This window comes from Triturus cristatus, chromosome 4_1, assembly GCF_964204655.1.
Source record: "Triturus cristatus chromosome 4_1, aTriCri1.1, whole genome shotgun sequence".
NCBI classification, from domain to species: Eukaryota; Metazoa; Chordata; class Amphibia; order Caudata; family Salamandridae; genus Triturus; species Triturus cristatus.
The window spans coordinates 312,428,787-312,450,166 of record NC_140585.1 but is presented as its reverse complement, the minus strand read 5'-3'; the positions used below and the strand labels follow the sequence as shown (position 1 = coordinate 312,450,166).

The 21,380-nt window shown below is 42.3% G+C and overlaps 1 protein-coding gene across 1 annotated transcript in view; it reads left to right on the top strand.

Moving 5' to 3' along the window:
- The window catches only part of ADIPOR2 (adiponectin receptor 2), a 542,630-nt gene that overhangs the window by 19,715 nt on the left and 501,535 nt on the right, over positions 1–21,380 (top strand). The gene's annotated exons all lie outside the window — the stretch shown is intronic.

Below are 21,380 nucleotides of genomic sequence, written 5' to 3'. Positions count from 1 at the left end.
GAAAAGAGCAGTTTGGGATTTTACTGGAGAGGATGTGGGATTGATGAATAATGTAGATCCAGTGAAAATTGCAGTGAAAGAGGGAATTACATATCCTAACATTCCTCAGTACAAAATGACACCAGAAATAATTGAAGGGATAACTCCTATAATTGAGAAAATGATTCAGCAAGGAGTTCTGAGAGAACTACTGAGTAGTCCGTGTAATTCACTGATAATGGGACTGAAAAAGCCCAATGGCAAATTTAGGATTGTGCAAGATCTGAGAAAAGTTAATCAAATTGTGGTGGCATGTTGTCCTATTGTGCCAAATCCATCAGTGATCCTGTATCAAATTCCACATGATGCTGAGTGGTATACAGTGATTGATTTGTGTCATGCGTTCTTTTCAATTCCATTGCATCATGACAGCCAGCCGATTTTTGCATTTAGGTTTGGCCAGCGTATTTTAGCATGGTGTCGTATCCCACAGGGGTATACGGAGAGTCCTTCGATATTCAATCAGTTATTGAAAAGATCGTTGGAAAGTCTGATCATGCCTGAGAGTTCAGTGCTAGTACAATATATTGATGACCTATTGGTGGCATCAAAGACACGTGAAGCTTGTGAAGTGGATACCATAGCTTTACTGAATCATCTGGCAGATGGAGGGTTAAAGGTATCTCCAGCCAAATTGCAATTTTGCAAGAAAGAGGTGCATTATCTTGGACATAATATTGAAAAAGGTCTGAGAAAAGTGACTACTGACAGGATCAGAATAATCAGAGAAATGAAAGCTCCAAAAACCCAGAGAGAAGTGAGAATGTTCCTGGGTATGGTGGGATATTGTCGTCAGTGGATAATTAATTTTTCGCTGATAGCAAAGCCACTGATTAAATTGACAAAAAGTGAAATGACAGATCCATTGGATTTGGATGCAGAACAATTGGCAGCATTTGAAGAGCTTAAAAGTAAAATGTGTGAGGCTCCAGCTTTGGGTATGCCTGACTATGAAAAAGAATTTGAGCTGTACTGCAGTGAGAGAAATGGATGTGCACTTTCAGTGTTAATTCAGAAACATGGATTACTGAGAAGGCCTATTGCGTACTTCTCATCGACACTTGACCCTGTAGCTGTGGGTTTACCAGGTTGTCTAAAATCTGTGGCTGCAACATGCAGAAGCCTGGAACAGAGTGAGGGAATCATAATGGGATATCCTGTAAGGGTATTCGTACCTCACAATGTGGCAATTCTTTTGACAAGAAGCAGAACTCAGTACATGTCACATAGTCGATTGACCAAATATGAAAAAGTGATTCTGGGAGCATCAAATGTGACTCTTGAGAGATGTGTGAATGTGAATCCAGCGACGCTTTTGCCAGACATTGAAAATGTGGGTGTGAAAATGGAAGATGATCATGATTGTTTGGATGTGCTTGAGTACTGTACAAAACCAAGACCAGACATAAGGGATATTCCCTTACCTGAGAATGACCATGTGTTGTTTGTGGATGGATCATGCTTGAGGAATGATGATGGTGTGCTATGTGCAGCATATGCGGTGTGCAAAGTTTCAGAGGTCATGGAAGCATCACCATTGAAAGGAGTAAAATCTGCGCAAGTTGCTGAATTGATAGCATTGACAAAAGCTTGCGAAATTGGGAAAGATTTGAGGACGACTGTGTTGACTGATAGTCAGTATGGATTTGGAGTGGTGCATGATTTTGGCCAACTTTGGCTACAAAGAGGTTTCTTGACATCGAGTGGAACTCCAATAAAGAATGCTGAAATGATTGGTAAATTGCTTGAGGCGATACAGCTGCCTAAGGAGTTAGCAGTTGTAAAGTGTGCTGCCCATGGTCAGGGGGAGGATTTCATAACGATTGGAAACAGGTACGCCAATGATGTTGCGCAATACTGCGCCAAGACAAATCAGTCCATTAATAGGGACAGAGAAGGGGAAATGTCTTTTCTTTCTGTGATGTTTACTAATGTCCTAGAGACCTGGGATGAAGTGAAGCAGTTACAAGATGAGGCAGGAGAAGAAGAGAAACAAGATTGGATTAAGGCAGGATGTGCTCCAAGAGAAACAGACCATGTTTGGGTCTACAGAGATGGCAGACCAGTAATGCCCAACTCAATCTTGTCGTCAATGGCAAGGATGTATCATGGCCAGGGACATTTGGGGAGAGACGCGATGGTTAGGTCGTTCAAACAAACCTGGTACAATGCAAAGTTCAGGACAATTGCAGAAAGCATCTGTCAGAGGTGTTTAGTTTGTCAGCAATTTAACACTGGGAAAAAGACAGTGGTGAGTCTGGGAACAATAGGCAGAGAAGGAGGTCCTTTTACAAGAATGCAGATTGATTTCATTGAGATGCCCCAAGTGAACAGACTGAGGTATGTTCTAGTGGTAGTCTGTTTGTTTTCAAGGTGGGTGGAAGCTTACCCGACTAGAAGAAATGATGGATTAACAGTGGCAAAGTTACTGTTAAGGGAGTTGATTCCTAGGTACGGGTTTCCAGTAACAGTTGAGTCTGATAGAGGTAGACATTTTCAAAATGAGCTCATGGGTTTGATTTGTGAAGCATTGAAAATACAGCAGAAGCTACATTGTGCATACCGACCAAAGGCTTCTGGTGTGGTTGAGCAGATTAATGGCACGATCAAGAATAGGATTGGAAAGATGTGCTTAGCCACTGGCATGAAATGGCCAGATGTTTTACCTCTAGTTCTGATGACAATGAGATCTACTCCAGATAGAACTACTGGTTTGAGTCCGCACGAGATAATCATGGGACGTGCTATGCGCCATGCATTCGTGCCTGTCAATAAGTTGGTGACAATAACTGATGACATGATTTTGGATTACTGTAAAGGCCTGGCCGACGCAGTTCATTCTGTGTTTCACCAGGTTGGAGAAGAAGCTACCACACTTGAGAAGAAGCAAGCCCATGATCTGAGTCCAGGAGACTGGGTGAGGATTAAGGTGCACAGAAGAAGAAATTGCTTGATTCCAAGGTGGGGAAGGCCGAGACAAGTTATTCTGACTACGACGACTGCAGTAAAGTGTGCTGGAGTGAAGCACTGGGTACACGCAAGTCATACTCTGAGAGTTCCAAACCCAAAAGAAGGGACTGGTAAAGAATATTTTGAAGAGTCAGATTCCAGTGATGGTGAAGATACTGAAGATACGGAATCAGTGAGAAAAGAAGCAGAGAGAGCTTCAAGAGAATCACTGCGAGTATCAGAGAGAAGATCAGATTCTGTAAAAGAGCCTGAAGTTTCAAACAGCAGTGAAGGAAAAAGAAAAGAAAAAAGAAATCACACAGAGACTACTCCTGAATCAGAAGAGGAGGAGATTGAAGAACCACTTGAGATTATACTTGAAGAAACAGGGTCAGAAGAAGATAGAGAGGGACAGATTGCGGAAGACCCCCGAGGAGGTGTAGGGAACATTCATGAGGAGCTAGGTGAAGGGACAAGTAGACAGCAAGAAGATTGCGTGTCGGAGACCCGAGGAGGGACAGGAGTAGGGAAGTCTCAAACAGTGGTGAAAAAATCTGTGGAGAAAAAGAAAGCTGCTGGAAAACGGAAACAAGAGGCACTTGAAACAGATGATGAGGATGAACAAACAGAGGGTCGAGTTCTGAGAAAGAGAACTTGGATTGGAGAAAGAAGTAATAAAGAAATAAAGCCGAAGAAGGTGTTAAGAGGAGACCGTTGGCCTAACAACAGAGTTAAGAGGCTGAGATACAGAGTAATAAGAGCAAATTCATCAAAAGCTGAACAAGTGAATGAAGTTTCAAGTCAAAGTTCAAAAGCTGAAGGAGAAGAATCAAAGGAGTCAAACGAACCAGTGGAAATAAAAAGAGTAAGAAGACCCAACCAAAAGTACAGATCACCGGAATGGTCTTATGTGGCACTGTCTGAAGGAGGAAAAGAAGAAACAGTGACTCGAGATAATCCGGAAGTGGTCTTGAGAGAAGTGGTTGAGGAAGATACTGGTGAAATTCTGAAAGTACTCTTGACTGACATTGGAGAAGAGTCGAGTACTGAGGATTTTGATGTTGGAGATCTGATACAATTTGATGTTGAAGAAATTGAAGTGAAGAATGACAAGTATCCAAACTGAGTGAAAGAAGGATTCACTTGGATTAAGTGAACAAAGAGATCATTTGGATAAACTGAAAGCTGAAGAATTGCTGAAGAATTGAAGAAGTTCAAACAGTAGTGGAGTAGTAGAGGCTAAACTAAAATGGCTAACATAGAGGATAATAGAAATAGATGTGCCTTCTTTAAGAGGTGGTGTAGGATGTGCTGCTGTTGTACTGGATTATTAATGCTTCTATGGGGTGTTTTAGTTTTATTAGTTACTTTTAGAGTAGAGTTTGGAATGCATATAGAAAATGTGACAAATGTAGAGAAGAATTCACAAAAAGTAGTTCCAATTAGAAGTAGTAGTTACATACACAAAGATAGGTCAATTAATAATTTTTCTAGTAATGTTTTTTCGAAATTGTTATATGAATATGTGAAGACAATGGAAGTGAGGGATTGCTACGTCTGTATGCAATTACCTGCATCCGTTTCAGAGGGTGTTACTTATCACCATTTACCAGCTACATATGGTATTTCTTGTAGTATTTTAAGTAGTGTTTTTTATTTGTTAGGGAAAGTAGATTATAAGATGTCTAACAGAGATAGTATTTTTGGGCACTTGCCAATGAACAAAGAGCTGAATCCAGCTAAAGAAGCTAACACTTTTGGTGAGATTTTTATTGAAGAAAAAGGATTAACATTAGATTACATTTTTAAGAATAATTTAACTTGCAGTTTGAAAGAAGAGGAGAAAGCTTTCCTGGATATGGTAGAAGAAAGGAGATTGAACATGCATGAGAAAGCAGGGAAATATAAAGTGAGTGAGACAATTTGGGACATTGAGATGAGAAAAGAGTTGAGAAATGGGGCTAGTCCAACTTTAGCTCTAGATGCACCGCAGAAGGGTAAACTTTGCATTACCAGAAGGAAATCCCTATATGATACATATTTTGTGGGGACTAGTGAGTGCCATGATACATACTTCGTTGCGACAGGTTGGGGTTTCAGAGGTGGAGAAGATACAATTTTTCCAGGAGTGTACTATGTTTGTGGGAACAAGGCTTATTACAAGTTGCCTGACCATTGGTATGGCACATGTTATGTGGGCCTGGTTTTTCCTAAGATTTTTCATACAGATAAAATAAGGGATGTAGAAGATATTAACTTATTAACACGTTTTAAGAGAGAAACTTGGTCTGAAATTGTGGGTGATATTTTTGGGGTTTTGATTCCAGCAGTGGGAATTTCTTTAAATGCTTATGGAATTCGGAAACTGTCCACAGTGGTTGATCGCTTATCGACAAATACCGCAGGAGGGTTTCTTTTGGTGAATACGGAATTAAGTGCCGTACGTGCCATGTCTATGCAAAATCGACTTGCCCTTGATATTCTATTGGCCAAGGAGGGTGGAGTCTGTGGAATATTGAAAGTTCAACATTGTTGCACTTACATTCCTGATGAAAGTAAAGACCTGAAAGTCTATATCAGAAATATTACTGATTTGCATGAAGAATTAGTACCACTTGAAGCTGGGAATTTGTGGACTAAAATAGCTAATAAAATGATAGCTGTTAAGGATTTTATTGCAAAGATAGGTAGTACTATTATAGGTAGAATATTGTTTCCTTTGTCTTGTATAATTGTGGCTTTATTAATAATAAGATTGGTGTGTGTGTGTTGTAAGAACAGGGGAGGGAGAAAGAAATTGAATAAGGAAAAGAAAAACAAGAGGTCGAAAAGAGAACCACAAGAGATTGAATTAGAAGAATTGAGGGAGAGTGTTTACTTAGAGACAAAGAGAGATGATGAAAGAGTGACTGGTGTTTAATGTTGTGTAAGGGGAAAAGACATTTTCTGATTTCTCCTAAAATGGGACTAAATTTTCACTAATTTTTTTTTTGGGCTTATTTGGTGATAAAATCACCAAAGGGGGGATTGCTGGAGCAGAGTTTTCATTTAGAAAATTCAGGGGCTTTTGAAGCTCTAGTATGTCTATGCGTTTTATTAATTACTAATAAATAACAATTAATTATTTGTCTTGTGCAAGTGTGTTTTAATTAATCAATCCGTTTGTCTTAACATAAGAGAAAGTTACACGAGGGTTAGCATGTGTGTGCTGTTTCTGTTTTCTAAAAAATAACGTGCAGGTTTTCATGTTTAAACGTTGCTGTGTGCTGTTTATTTTGAGCACAAAACGCTGTCTGAATTAATGCTTTTTTATGTTGCAAAAGCTAGATAAATACATACACATAAGGGTATTAGTGGGGTTAACACTGTTTAATCACTATGCTGTAGTAACGTTTATTTTGTCTCTTTAATTAAGATGGTCTATTGTGGCCTATGGAGCACTGTGTTAAGATGGCTGAATTTTGAAGCCTGCCCGTGATTTGTAAAATGAAAGACGTGACGAGGGAGACCCCTGCTGGAAATGGTCTTGAAGTTGACTGACCATGGTCCTTGTAAGAAAACTTTCCATGAGGACAGCAGCAGTTTTGGAGGATCTCCAAAAGAAATGGAACATCCTGGGTAGCCTTGGGAAACAAAGGAGTTTTAGAAATGAACAATGAACTGTGGTTCGGCTGCCGAAGGAAGTTGAACAAATCGGATACTTTAATAGTTTTTTTGGTTCCTGTTCCGTAGTTTTCGTCTTGTGACTTTTCCTGAGCGGAGATTTTCAGATGTAGCAATGTTACATTTCTTCCTTCTCGCTCTGCTCAGTGATTCAGTGTATATTGCAAACTTTATGTGTGTTTCCATTGTAATTTTTACTATAAAAAAAGTTAGCCTAGGGAGGGCTTTGCCACTTGCCATTTTGCCTTTGCCGCGTGAATCTGCGTTGCTGAGGATCGATGCTGAGGGACTTCGTCTTGAGAGACTTTACCGAGAGACTTGTCCTGACCCGTTCTGACACTTAGTTAGAATAGGTAACTATGAGAAATGATTTATTCTGATTGATTTACTTTGACTAATTTTAGATAAAGCAATATAATTTTAAACATGGTGTTGAATTTTCTTTCTTGTCAATTATTGGGTTTATATTTCTGATCATTATTGTATATGTTGTGTAGATTATGTTATTGATTAGGACAGTCACAAAACCAGATCTGATCGACCTGATATCGATGCAGGGTGTTTAGGTGTTTCCTTCCCACAGGTTTATTGCTGGTAGAGTATTTGAGCGTGTGTTAGTGAAATGGGCCCTAGCGTATGATGAATGCATGTGCGTGTAACTGTGTGATTACTCTATCCGTGGTAGTGGGCATATTTTAGATACCCTGATCTCTATCAAAAGCATTGGCAAAGCCAAAGGGCCTCGCTTATGCAAGAGCTATTGGCTTTGCCAACGTGTTTTATCCATGTTGTACACTAGCGTGGCTGCGGTTCAGCATTGATAAAAGTGTGTGTCATAGAGGAGAGTGGCGTGAAGTAGCATAGAGTGGCATTAGGTGATATAGAGTGTTGTAGAGTGCACTGTCATAGGGTAGAGTGGTGCAGTGTCATAGGAGGCAGTGGTGTAGAGTGGTGCAGAGTAGACTAGAGTGGCTTAGATTGCAGTAGTGTAGAATGCAGTGGTGCAAAGTAGAGTGGCATAAAGTGCAGTGGCGTAGAGTGCAGTGATGCAGAGTAATGTGCAGTGGTGCAGAATAGAGTGCAGTGGCATGGAGTAGAGTGGCATAGAGTAGAGTGCAGTGGTGTAGAGTGAAGTTCTGCAGGGTGCAGTGGCGTAGAGTGATGTAGAGTGTAGTGGCGTAGAGTTCACTGGCGTAGAATAGCATATAATGGTGCAGAGTAGAGTGCAGTGGCATGAAGTCCAGTGGTTCAAAGTAGAGTGTTGTGGAGTGCACTAGTGTAGAGTAGAGTGACGTAGGGTGCAGTGGCCTAGTGTGGAATGGTTCAGAGTAGAGTTGCATAGAGTACAGTGGTGCTTAGAAAAATAGAGTGGCATAGGTCCCTAGCTCCCCAGAGCTTTGGAGGACTAGCGCGCTCTAACACTGTATTGCAGGTGCGCAGCGCTTATATTTTAATCTCCTATTCTTGTATCTGTGTTTCGAGTTAGTTTTTTATCCCCTATTTTTAGTCTTGGGGTGCTTCCCTCTTACCTGCACTATAATCTGGTGAATCACCGCTGCTTTAGCGGGTCCGGTTCCGGGGGTCCTGATAGGTTGAAATCGGCCGCCATTTTGGATTGGTCGTGGTGGCGGTTTGGGGCCGCCATTTTGTGCGGTCTAGTGGTGCTGGAGACGCGCGGGCAGTCTATTTAAGACGGTCCCTCAAGAGGGTCAGCCTGGAAAAGGTCCCTAGCTCCCCAGAGCTTTGGAGGACTAGCGCGCTCTAACACTGTATTGCAGGTGCGCAGCGCTTATATTTTAATCTCCTATTCTTGTATCTGTGTTTCGAGTTAGTTTTTTATCCCCTGTTTTTAGTCTTGGGGTGCTTCCCTCTTACCTGCACTATAATCTGGTGAATCACCGCTGCTTTAGCGGGTCCGGTTTCGGGGGTCCCGATAGGTTGAAATCGGCCGCCATTTTGGATTGGTCGTGGTGGCGGTTTGGGGCCGCCATTTTGTGCGGTCTAGTGGTGCTGGAGACGCGCGGGCAGTCTATTTCATCCAGTCCCTCAAGCGCGCAGCGGTAACGCGTAGCGGTTGCGCCGAGTCGCGCCTGAGTCAAGCCAGAGTCCTGCCCGTCTGCGCCCGTCAGCGCTAAGGAGGCGCGAGGCTCGGGGCTACTCTGTTCGCGGGTGGGAATCCTTCGTGACTCGTGATGGTTCCGGTACGCAGGTACACTAGGAATGATTTAGTGAATATTGGACAGTTGGTCCCTTTTTGTGCTTGTGAGCCAGTTAGCCCTCTCTGTGGCAAGTATACTTGTGCTTGCGGGATGTGGTCACTTGAGGCCTCCTCTTTAATTTCAGCCCTGATGGAGCCTCTGCCTGTTAAGTCTTCTCGTAACCGACCTTCGGTCGTACAAAACTTTTCCTTTTGGAATCATAACGTCAGGTCCCTTGTGAGACATCACCTTGAAATCTATGAGATCCTAAGGGATGAGACACCGGATGTGCTTTTCATGACGGAAACCTGGCTTCAGGAAGTGGACACGGCAGTTGTGAATCTTGCACTTCCCCCAGATTACTCTATTTTTACGCACAATCGGCCTTCTAGGGGTGGTGGCATTGCGATGGCTGTAAAGTCCTGCTACCCCTGTGAATGGAGGGTAGTCACTCTTCCAGGATGTGAGAGCGTGTTTTTTCGTATCTCTATTAGTCATCAGTTCTCTTTTTCTGACCTTTTAATTTACCGGCCTCCCGGTTGTGACATTGCGTTTAGAAAGGCTCTCCCGGACTGTGTCAGTACTATGGCATTGGGATGTGCTAACTTTAACATTCTTGGAGATCTTAATCTCCATTTTGATTGCCATTATACCCCGGCCATTAGTGGCATTTTGGCCGATTAAGAGGCTATTCAGCTCACTCAACTGGTGACCTCCTCCACTCATGTGGGGGGTCACATTCTTGATCCTGTATTTACTAATCTGACAGGGATCAAGGTGGCTATGCACTGTCCAGTTGCGTGGTCCGACCACTTTTTAGTTAAATCTTCCTGCTTGATTAACGGACACCCTTTTACACCCCTGGATAGATTGCTGTCCAAACGCCACTGGAAGAAACTTAAATTGGAGGACTTTCACCATTTGCTGGAGGTTAATCCTTTAGGTTCCTTCTCTATGTTGAGACCGGGTACGACCTCTTTTGTGACTGGGTTTCTCGGGCCTTGGATGTCCTGATTCCTGTAGTGTCGACGAGATGTCGCCCTAGAGTACCTAGTCCATGGTACGACAGCCCTTTGGTGTTGCTAAAAAAAGCCTGTAAACAGGCAGAAAGAGATTGGCGAAAATCTTACGAGGCTAGGAAGAAATCTCTGTACTTGGCTAAAGTTAAAATTTATCACAGAGCTGTGTGTAGAGCACGTGCGGCTTTTTACGCACAGGAATTCAGATCTAGCCTTAACCCGTCTAAATTAATTTTTAAGGTCCTAAAGGACCTGACGGCTAAAAGAGCCACTGCAGCGGAAATTTGTTCAGTGGCTCATTGTGAAGACTTGGCCTCTTTCTTTCTTGAAAAGGTTCAGGCTATCTATCGTGCCTTTCCTACAACAGGGTTAGCAACCGAACCTTCTGGTCCAATATCGGTTGTTGGTGAGTCTTTAGCCTCATTCCCTAGTCTGTCGATGGAGACTCTTCTGAAGCTGGTCTGTAGGATAAAATCTGGTTCTCCAATGGACCCTATGAAGCCAGCTCAGTTTAGAGATTCTGCTGCTATCTGTCTTCCTCCAGTGTGTCACCTTATAAATCTATCTCTCGTTTCAGGTGTTGTTCCAACTAAATGGAAACAAGCCGTTGTAACACCTATCTTGAAAAAGTCTACGCTGGATCCTTTAAAACTCGAGAGCTATCGTCCGATTTCACTCCTCCCCTGGATCGCGAAAGTAGTTGAGTCCCATGTGAACGGGGTCCTGACTGAACATCTTGCCAAGGCCAGCATTCTGGATTCTTCCCAGAATGGTTTCCGTGCTCGTCACAGCACTGAGACAGCCTTGCTCTCAATGACGGGACACCTCCGCTCCGTTCTCGACTCTGGTCAGACTGCGGCACTGATACTACTTGATCTTAGTGCCACGTTTGATACGGTTTCGCATGGGATTCTTCTTCAGCGGCTAGGAGAGGCGGGTGTTACGGACATTGCCCTCGATTGGTTCAGTTCTTTCCTTACTGAGCGGTCATTTAAGGTTACGATCCCGCCGTTTGAGTCCAAGTCCTACCCGCTGGATCTGGGTGTTTTTCAGGGTTCGGCGTTGAGCCCCACACTATTTAATCTTTATGTGAGACCGCTAGCTGCTGTCGTCAAACAATGGGGTATAACTATGGTCTCCTATGCTGACGACACGCAGCTGGCGGTTGTACTGAATGGAGATGCCGACCTGGATGCCCCCAGATTCCGGGATGGTCTGTTGGAGGTAGCCAGCTGGATGAATGCCAACTGTCTCCAGTTAAATGCTAAAAAAACGGAGGTTATGATCGTCGGTAAGCAAACGGATCTTTGGGGTGAGATGTGGTGGCCTCCTGAACTGGGTATTACCCCTATCCCAGTTTCAGAGGTAAAAAACTTGGGAGTGTGGCTGGACCCAGCCTTAAGTTTTAGTACTCACACAAAAAAAGTGGCGGCTACTTGCTTTGGCATTTTACGCGGGTTGAAGCCTATCTTGCGGTTTTTTGATGCTCCGACTAGACAGCTGGTTATACAGGCTTCCATTTTATCTCGGCTTGATTATGCCAGCTCGCTCCTGTTGGGGGCCAATCAGGCTGAAATTGTTCGGATGCAACGTATTCAGAACGCCGCAGCCAGATCACTGGTAGGCTTACCGAGGTTCTGTTCTGCGGAAAGTACCATCCGCTCTCTGCACTGGCTGCCTATAGCACAGAGGATTTCTTTTAAGACTCTGTGTCTTTCCTTCAAGATTCTCAAGTGGGCTTCACCCCAGATTCTTGCTAACCTTTTGGTACCTTATGTGCCTGTGCGCTCCTTAAGATCTTCAGGTCAAAACCTTGTAGTGGTCCCACGGTTTAGGCTTTCTAGAGCTGGAGGCCGGTCTTTCCGGGTTCTAGCTGCTAAACTTTGGAACGCACTCCCGCCTAACATTCGCGAAATTGATGAACTTTTTAAGTTTAGGAGGGCAATTAAAATGCATCTGTTTCCTTTTGCAGCTTAGCTTTTCGACTGCGTCCCCCTGGCTGTATATAGTGTTGTGGTGCTGGGATCTTTTTAAGCGCCGGGATGCCCCTTGGCTGGGGCATCTGTGCGCTATAGAAGTGACTGTAACATAACATAGAGTGCAGTGATGCAGAGTGCAATAGTGTAGAGTAGAGTGGCGTAAAGTGCAGTGGCATAGAGTGTTGCAGAGTAGAATGGCATAGAGTGCAGTGGCTTAAGGCACAGTGGTTCAGAGTAGAGTGTATTGGCGTGGAGTGGTGTGGAGTAGGGTGGCATAGAGTGCCATGGCATAGAGTGCAGTGTGGAGTGACATAGGGTGCAGTGGCATAGAGTATAGTGGCGTTGAGTACAGTGGTGCAGAGTAGAGTGCAGTACTGTAGAACTGTGCAGAGTAGAGTGGTGTAGAGTAGCATAGAGTGCAGTTGTGTAGAGTGCAGTGGTGTAGAGTGGAGTGCTGCAGAATGCAGTGGTGTAAAACCTGCAAGACTAGAGTGGCGTAAAGTGTAGTGGCGTAGAGTGTAGTGACGTAGAGTTCAATGGCATAGAGTGCAGTGGTACAGAATAATGTGCAGTGGTGTAGAGCAGAGTAGAGTTGCATAGAGTACAGTGTTGTAGAGTAGAGCGGCATAGAGTGCAGTGACATTCAGTGCAATGGTGTAGAGTAGAATGGCGTAAAGTGCAGTGACGTAGAGTAGAGTGTTGCACAGTATAGTATAGTGGCTCAGAGTGCAGAAGTGAAGAGTAGATTGGGGTAGAGTCCAGTGGCGTAGAGTGCATTGGTTTTGAATAGAAGGTGTGTAGAGTGCATTGGCGTAGAGTGCAGTGGTTTACAGTACAGCAGCGTAGAGTGCAGTGGCATAGATTAGAGTTGCGCAAAGTGGAGTGCCACTATGTAGAGTGCAGTGGTGCAGTGTAGAATGGAGTGGTACAGAGTGGCATAGAGTGCAGTGGCTTAGAGTGGAATGTTTCAGAGTAGAGTAAAGGGGTGTAGAGTGGAGTGGTGCAGTGTAGAATGGTGCAGGGTAGAGAGCAGTGGCATAGAGTAGAGTGGCGTAGAGTGCGGTAGTACAGAGTATATTAAAGCTGCGTAGAGTGGACTGTCATAGAGTGCAGTGGCATAGAATGCATTGGCATAAAGTAGACTAGTGCACAGAAGAGTAGAGAAGTGTGTAGTGAAGTGGCGTAAAGTGCAGTGGCATACCGTGGAGTGGCGCAGAGTAGAAAGCAGTTATGTTATGTTACGTTATGTTATAACAATTTATTGTGCACACTACTACCCAGAGGTGTCTAGGCACTCACGGTCTGCCATGCTGAGTCAGGAGAGCTAATTTCTAAGGTTTTGAGCAGTTTCCTGAACTCAAGCAGGGATGAAGTCTTCCTAAGGGATAGTGGAAGGGCGTTCCATTCCTTTATAGTGTTATAGCTGAAACTCCTTCCCCCCAAATTAGTCCTTTTGACTCTGGGGGTGGACATCAGGTAGGCATTAGCTGAACGAAGCGATCTGTTAGGAGAATACCAGCTAAAAAGGTCCCAAAGAAATTGTGGTCCTTCTCTATGCAATGCCTTGTGCGCAATGCAGAGAGCCTTAAATTTGATCCGCTGACCAACTGGTAGCCAATGCAATTCCTGAATGCCTGCTCTGATAGACTGGTATTTGGGAACATTCAAGACCAGTCTAGCCGCGGCATTTTGTACTGCCTGCAACCTTCTAAGTAAATTGGATTGTAAGTTCACATACAATCCATTGCAATAATCCAATTTGGATAAGACAAGGGAGGTCAGTACTGTTTTTCTGGTATTTATGGGGATAAAAGGCAGAATTTTACGTACAGTTCTGATAGTGAGGAGGGAAGATGACACCACCTTAGAGACTTTGGACTTTATATTGAGTTTTTCATCAATAATGACCCTCAAATTCTTTGCCTTGGCTACTGGTGTAGGTGTGGGGCCCAGGGTGTCTGGCCACCAAACTGGCGACCACTGAGGAGAAAGGTTTCCAAACAGCACCACCACAGTTTTGCCTGAGTTCAACTTCAAGCAGTGCCTACCCATCCAGTTGCTCAGGGTGACCATACAGTCATGAAGTTTGATGGAGTAATTGATGTCCTTGTCCACTGCTGAGATAACCAACTGAGTGTCGTTGGCATAAGAGGTGGGAATTAAATCAAAGCTTCTAATCAAGGGAGCTAATTCGGAAACATAAATATTAAAAAGCGTAGGGCTTAAGGAGGACCCCTGAGGCACTCCACATGGCAGGACAAAAGGTGCGGATTTAAAATTGCCCAAATGCACACATTGAGTTCGATCCGAAAGAAATGAAGTTAGAGGAGAAAGGGCCCTTCCTCCCATCCCTATGGTTTTTAAGCATTCAACCAAAAGCGTATGTATGGTCCATGGTATCAAATGCCGCGGACAGGTCGAGGAGAACGAGGGCTGACGACTCTCCACCATCTAGTGCCTTACGGATTGCCTCAGTAGTTTTTATTAGAGCCTTCTCGATACTATGACCCACTCTGAAGCCAAAGTGACTCTGGTCTAGGATTTTATTCTCTGCAGTGAAGGTGGAGAGTTCAGTGTTTAACAGTTTCGCAAAAATGTTTGTGGGAAGTGGGAGCCTTGCGATAGGACGATAGTTGGCTGGATCTGTTATGTTCAGATTCGTTTTTTTAAAAAGAGGCAGTATGCATGCCTGTTTCCATATAGAAGGGAAGAGCCCTTGTGATAGCATCAGATTGAACATATTAGTTAGCAGTGGACTAATAATATGACTGATGCTTTGAAGTATCCTAGGAGGACAAGGATCGTCTGGTGATCCTGATTTGGTTGTTGAGAGAAGTGTGGCTATTTGAACGGAGGAGGCCGAGGAGAAATCTAAAAACTACACATTGCCTGTAGCTACTTGTACTGTGTCATTAGCGTTTGATTTGTGATTGGCAAATTGGTCATATATTTGGTCCACCTTAGATTTAAAGAAGTGGCCAAGAGTGTTGCAAAAAGTTTGATTGGAGTTGGCGGTGTCATCCTTGGGGACTGAGGTTAGGTTTTTTATCATCTTAATAAGTTCCTTACTGGAATTACCGGCCTTTTCAATTTGCGACGTAAAGTACTGGCTCTTTTCAGCAATTAACTTTTTCTTGTAATCTGCCTGTATGACTTTGTATAGATCTTTTTCTGATGCTTCATAGTTTTTCCTCCAACTTCTTTCCTGCCTTCTGCATGCTTGTTTATCTAATCGTAGGGCCTCCGAGAACCAAGGGGCTGACGGCACTTGTCTGTTTTTATTGATCACTGTGGTAGGTGCTACAATGGCAAAGTTGGACTCCAGCCAAGCTGTGTAATTTATGGCTGAAGCTTCTACTTCCCAGTTCAAAGCAGGTGGCTTTGTACTAGCTGGTTTTCCAGTGCGCTCTGGTCAATTTTATGCCATGGTCTACCAAGGGTCTTACTGCTAGACATATCAACAATATGAGAACGAGGCAAATTGTAACTGAATAAAACAGTGTAGTGGTCAGTCCAGGTCAGGGGGAGAATAGATATCTTAGAGATGGCTGGGTTATTAGTAAACAGTCCATCTAAAGTGTGTCCTGCTAAATGGGTGGGGTGATGTATGAGATGCTGCAGACCTAATTCTGATGTGACGTCAAGGAGCTCCCGTGTGACCCTATCATCTAGTATATCAAGATGAAAATTCAGGTCACCTAGGATAGTGAAAAATTTGGATTGGAGCCCTAATTCAAATCGAGGATGAACCTTGGTCAAAAAGCTGTTTCTAGGGCCACGTGGGCGATATATTACTATTCCATTAAATGTTTCTTGATCAAGAATAGAGATTTTAAAATGGATTGCATCGCATTCTGATGTGAGTACAAATGAGCAATGTGAAGTGAGCTCGCTCCTATAAATAAGAGCAAGCTCTCCCCCTATTTTAACTTGCCTATCCTGTCTAACCGCTTTATACCCATGAGGAACTGCGATATTAAAAACCGGATCAGACGTTTGTTCACCCCAGGTTTCTGCCACAAATAAGATATCCAATTTACTATCAGTAATAAATTCCGCGATTTCGTACTTGTGTTTAATCAATGACCTAACGCTGATAAGTGCTAACTTGAGCTCAGAGATATTTGTGGCTGAGGTGGCAAAGTTTTTATTGGGTTTAGGCATCGCCCGGGTGCTCCTGGAAATTTTTGTAAGACATTCTGGGCATTGAGAATAATATGCACTTGACAGTGCTTCACAGGAGAACAACATGCATGCCTAACTCCTAGGTCGCCGAAGGGCTTGGAGGCTCTCCCCCGAATATATTAAGATGTGCTTAACTTTAGTAATTGGTCCAGGGGTTCTGGCCCTAGGCTCGGGGCGGGAACGGACTGGCGCAAACGGGCTTGCCCGCTGTGCGCATCCGCTGCGCGCATCCACTGCGCGTCCTCTCCAGCCTGCACTTAAATAGGTGCACCTGAAGAACTAGAGCGTCAGCTAGAGCGTCAACCGGGGCGGAAGTGAGGCCCTGGAAGTGCAGGTAATAACTGGTCTTCCCTCCGCATCAATCGGTCTAAATCGCGGCGGACTGGGGAAGCCAGGCAATGGTCAAACAACAGGTAAAATTGCGCGATGTCGCAGCAAATATAAAAATTGAAGGCACAATACAAGTAACAGCAGTAGTTAAGCGTGCTTAAAATATTTAAAAACAAAAGTACAATAGCAGCAACAGTTAAGCGTAAGTTTTACAAGCCTATTAAAATATTAAAAGAGGAGACCAAAAGGAACAGAGTGACGGAGAGAGTGTGATCACCCTGGTGGCTAAGACGTAACTGACTCACAGCAGTAGGAGACCCTAGCAGAGACGCAGAGTGGAGTGGCATATAGTGTAGTGGTGCAGAATATGAGTGCAGTGGCATGGAGTGTTGCACAGTAGACTGGAGTGGTGTAAAATGGAGTGTGCATGGTGTGGTAGCCCACTGCCATTACAGACAACATATATTTAATTGAAATGACCATTACATGTGCACAGACATGCAGTAGTACTGATAAAATTATTCAGTGCACAAACGGTAATGAGTCAAAATGTCATCACCTAGTGTATTGATTAGTTTTGATGCATTAAAATATTTGTTTACATCACACTTCAGAATTACAAACAATGTGCTTTATTTGCACGTTCCTAATTCTGATATATTCTGAAATATATACACAATTAATTACAGACATTAAAACTTTGTTGTGTGCTGGAAAAAAAGCATTTCACAAGAAGATAGTCACATAAATCTTCTCACTTTGAAGTCCAAGAAATGAAAGTAAACACCAAACTCCCTCAGAAAACCGAGCTTGACATTTGACCTTTGTCTTTGAATGCACTGCAAATGTGACAAGATAACAACAATATTTATAGGTCTATTTACAAAAAGGGAGCACTTAGAAGGATACAGTAAATAAGAAATGCTCATCGCGAGGGACGAACTTGAGCTGGATGGGCTAAAACAAATAAAGGCAGCAAACAGATAGTAAGTAAATGTGAGTTACCAACCAAAAAGCCAATGGTTGGCAATGGGTAGAATCCATTCCCAGGGAAGCTTTCCAAATAACTCGAAGATGTTTTTAGCAAATCAGACAGCTGCGCTGTCAGGTAGGTTTTGACCTAAAAAGGTGAAGTGAGAGAAAAAAAAAGGGAGGAAAGAAGGAAAAATGTTAAAAGGGACAGAAAGATGCAAGCAAGAAACAAAAAAAAGCAAGAAAACGAGAGAGAGAGCAAGTGGGCAAGAAAGAGATAAAAGGATATATATATGAATAGCAATGTGAATAATCAATGCGGGCTAGGCAGCAGATTCACAGGGAGAGCCAAGCAAGGTATTTGCTATGACCTTATGAGCCAAAATAGGAGCTGAGCCATTGAAAGAATTGTCAAGTGACTTATGTATTACATAAAAAAAACAAGAAGCTTCTTTAAAATTAGAAAACAATTCTTAAACCTTTGCAAACATTTCCTATTTATTCCAATAGATTATACAGCTGTATTGGGTGATATTTATTAACATTAACAATTTCTTAACATGAACCTAGAAAGATTCAAGAATTCCACCTCTGAAAAACCTGACGTTGCCATGCATGAGCAAAGGGGCAACTGAATTTGTATGTATATAAGCAATGGTAAAGCCTACAAAATGCAGAGTCCTAAAGTAGCTTTTAGATGAGATAACAAGCCACGCATAGAAACCTGACCACTAAAGAGCAACACTTGCGCTACATAACTAATCAGGTTAGAAAAAAGGAGGTAAGCCACGGTCATGAATATAAAGGCAAGTGTCCTGGCATTTTTGAAATATGAGGAAATCATTTTTGAGTCGCAAATGTGGTAGAAATAAATCCCTAAGGGAGTAGCCTTGAATGTGGTAAAATCTTCTGCCAAATCTCTTATATCTGGCCTGAGAGATGGTGAATACATTTTGGTTGCAGGCTTCTGTTACAGAGAAGCCACTTTGTAGTCATGGTTAGGGTGACCGGAGCTAGGGATTGTTTTGATTTTTGTCCCTTACTAACTTTTCACCCATTTGCCGAATATCTGTGAAACTTTGCAGACCTACTGCCCCAGTTTTATTATTGGCGTCCTGAATGTTTCACTGTGTTTCGTCAACGGGGTGCAAAGAAAAAAGAGGGGTCGCAAAATGGGCATAAAATCCAATGTATTTTACATAGACTGTTGTATTTCGCGTATCACAAAAAACATCAGTCGGATTTTTACGAAATTTGGAAGGATTATATATTATGATGCGCAGATAATTTTTTGGTGTACTTGAGATAAGTAGTATAAGTATTTTATAAGTTTTAAGTGTTTTTAATTTGGCTGTATCTGTGGTCACGGTAGTACCGCAGTGCTCCTCAGGTATATAGCAATGACAAGTCATTAGCTGATTGGCTAATGGCTGCCTTTACAAAAGTTTAATCAGCCATGTTATTTTCAGTACAAGTTTCCCTGTGTTCTACGTAATGCTATTAAGTGTTAGTAAGTATTCAGTTTGGTATTTTTCGCGTACCTATTACCACTTTAGAAAAGTGGTAAATAGGTAGGGAAGAATATTTATAAGTTTATATACATCACAAAATAAATCGGGAGTACCGCAATAACAAACAAAATATTTTAAAAAAGAAAAAATGAAAATACACTATAAGTCTCTATATTTTATAAACATAGTGTGCTGAAGTGTATTTTCAAATTTGTACATATTGAAATATGTGTAAAAAAGTGTATGGAGTAGCGTGCTAATTACTAAAAATTACTGTGCTACTTAACAAAAAAATGCAGTTCAGAGTACATGGCTATGAAAAGAAAGATCTTAACCTTGCAAAATGTTTTTAGGGTACTGCGGTACTACCGTGCTCTCTGTATTAAAAAAAAATAGAAAGGTATAAATATTTGGATCTACCTTTTACCACTTTCCTAAAGTGTTAATAGGGCAAAAATACTTACCTACATTGGAAGGTGTAACTCGGAACATGGGCAAACTGTACATAAAAACAACATAGCTTTGTTTATCTTTTCTAAAGCCAATGATTAGAAAATTTGCTAATGAGTTGCAATCACTATATAATGTGGTACTATTGCAAAATCCCCCAATATTTCGCTAAAATAATGCAACAACAGATATCACTAACTTTAAATACCTGAAAACCTATAAATTAGTTACACTACTTACGGTTTTCATAGAACGGAAAATACGAAAGTGTATGTGAAATACATTTCAATTAAGCACGTTTTGGGACCCCCTTTTTTTCTTTGGACCCCCTTGACTAAACCCACAAAACTTTTACTCCTTCCACAATGAAACAAGTGGAACAAGTATGCTAGATTCTGCAGGCATTCTGCAAACGGGTCAAAAATTATTAAGGGAGAATATATAAACAAATCCATAAGTCGATAATATCTACACATTTATAAACAAAAAGGTAACTCATTACCACTAAAATAAACTGGCAATAGGTTGTTAATAGCAATAAAATTTAATACTTAATTATATGTAACACCCTAAGCCATAAGTCAGCAAAAGGCTTAGAACACATTAATGGAAATTTGTGATAAAACCTATATGGCTGATGTTCACCATTGTAAATACAGCCATGAACAAATCACTTACCCAGTTGTGAACCCCATGTACTGTGATATACCTTGAAATTAGAACGGTACACCATAGCACAATATATATGTATGTTTGTATGTAAAGCACAAGTTTAACATTACTTACACTGTTTGCATATACAAATAGAAAATTTACTTTAAGATATTATAATATATATTTTGCTGATATAAAATTGGCATTTTTTCACACACTTTATCCCTATGTTTCCTTTCATTTACACACTCCACTTTATGCCACACTACTGTATAACAATTCACTTTATGCCACTACACTGTACACTATTTAAAGTATGCCACTCTACTTTACGATATTCCAATATACGTGTCAAGGCCGTCGATTCTCCACAGAGGCAGAAGATGCTTATTCCCAATTCCTTCCTCTCAGAACACACTGCGTTAAGCAGCTGCTCTAAGCAGGGGGAAAGGGGAGTGGACAGAGAAGAGAAAGACACTCGAGCTGGACCTGAATTCCCTTGTCTTCTGTTTTCCTGTCTTCTGGGATTCTAATGCACATAAGGGGAAAGAAGCATTCAAATACACATAACAGTTCTGCTCGTCACTTATCTAAACACTTCTTATCTGTCCTACCAGGTATGGCTGGAGTATAGGCTCCTCTTCTGTAATGAGGTCTCTCAGTTCCTACTGGCCGGGAACTGTAGCTTCCTAGCACACATGGAAGACACTACATTAGAATCACAATACTACTTTCTACCATTCTTCTATTAACTGGGAAATGGACGTCTCCTACCTAACTGGTAGCTTGACCTATCTCTTAGGTTTCTCATAAAAGGTTCGGGATATTTGTCTATTGAATGAAGTCTCACATGAAGTCTCTCTTCCTGAAGTCTGGAACAGTTCTCGTTGAATTAGTGAAGGTAAATGGCTTCAGGGAGGTACGCGCAAGAAGGATCAAGGAAGGATAGAGTGGAAGGAAAGGAAAGGGAAGAACGCTAGGAAGGAAGGGTACAGTGGTTAACGCGCTTCTCCAAAGTTGCAGTCTCCTTAACGCTGTAGCAGGATAAATTCTTGGCTTACTTGACTGTGAAGGTTCTCGGGCTCACCAGCTTAGTACTCTCGAAACTCCTGGAAGGCTTCAACAACTGGCCTCTCACAATGCGAATTAGTAATGTCCCAAATATGAATTGGACACTCGAATACTGAACACTTGAATGGGAAATAATTCCCTCTGTGAAATTATGTCTTTGAATAAGCGCCGCTTCCACTAATTGCTTAAAAGGAAGCGCGCTTCGAATTCGAACTTCTCTACCTCAGATTCAAATTGAAGTGCGCAGTTGAGCGCGCTCGCGAGCCGCATCATTCCGAAAAGCCTTCAAGACTAGAACGTCTCTTTCGGAGCCTCTGATGCTTCGCGGGCAACGCGGCGGCCATCTTGAAAGGGTCTTTT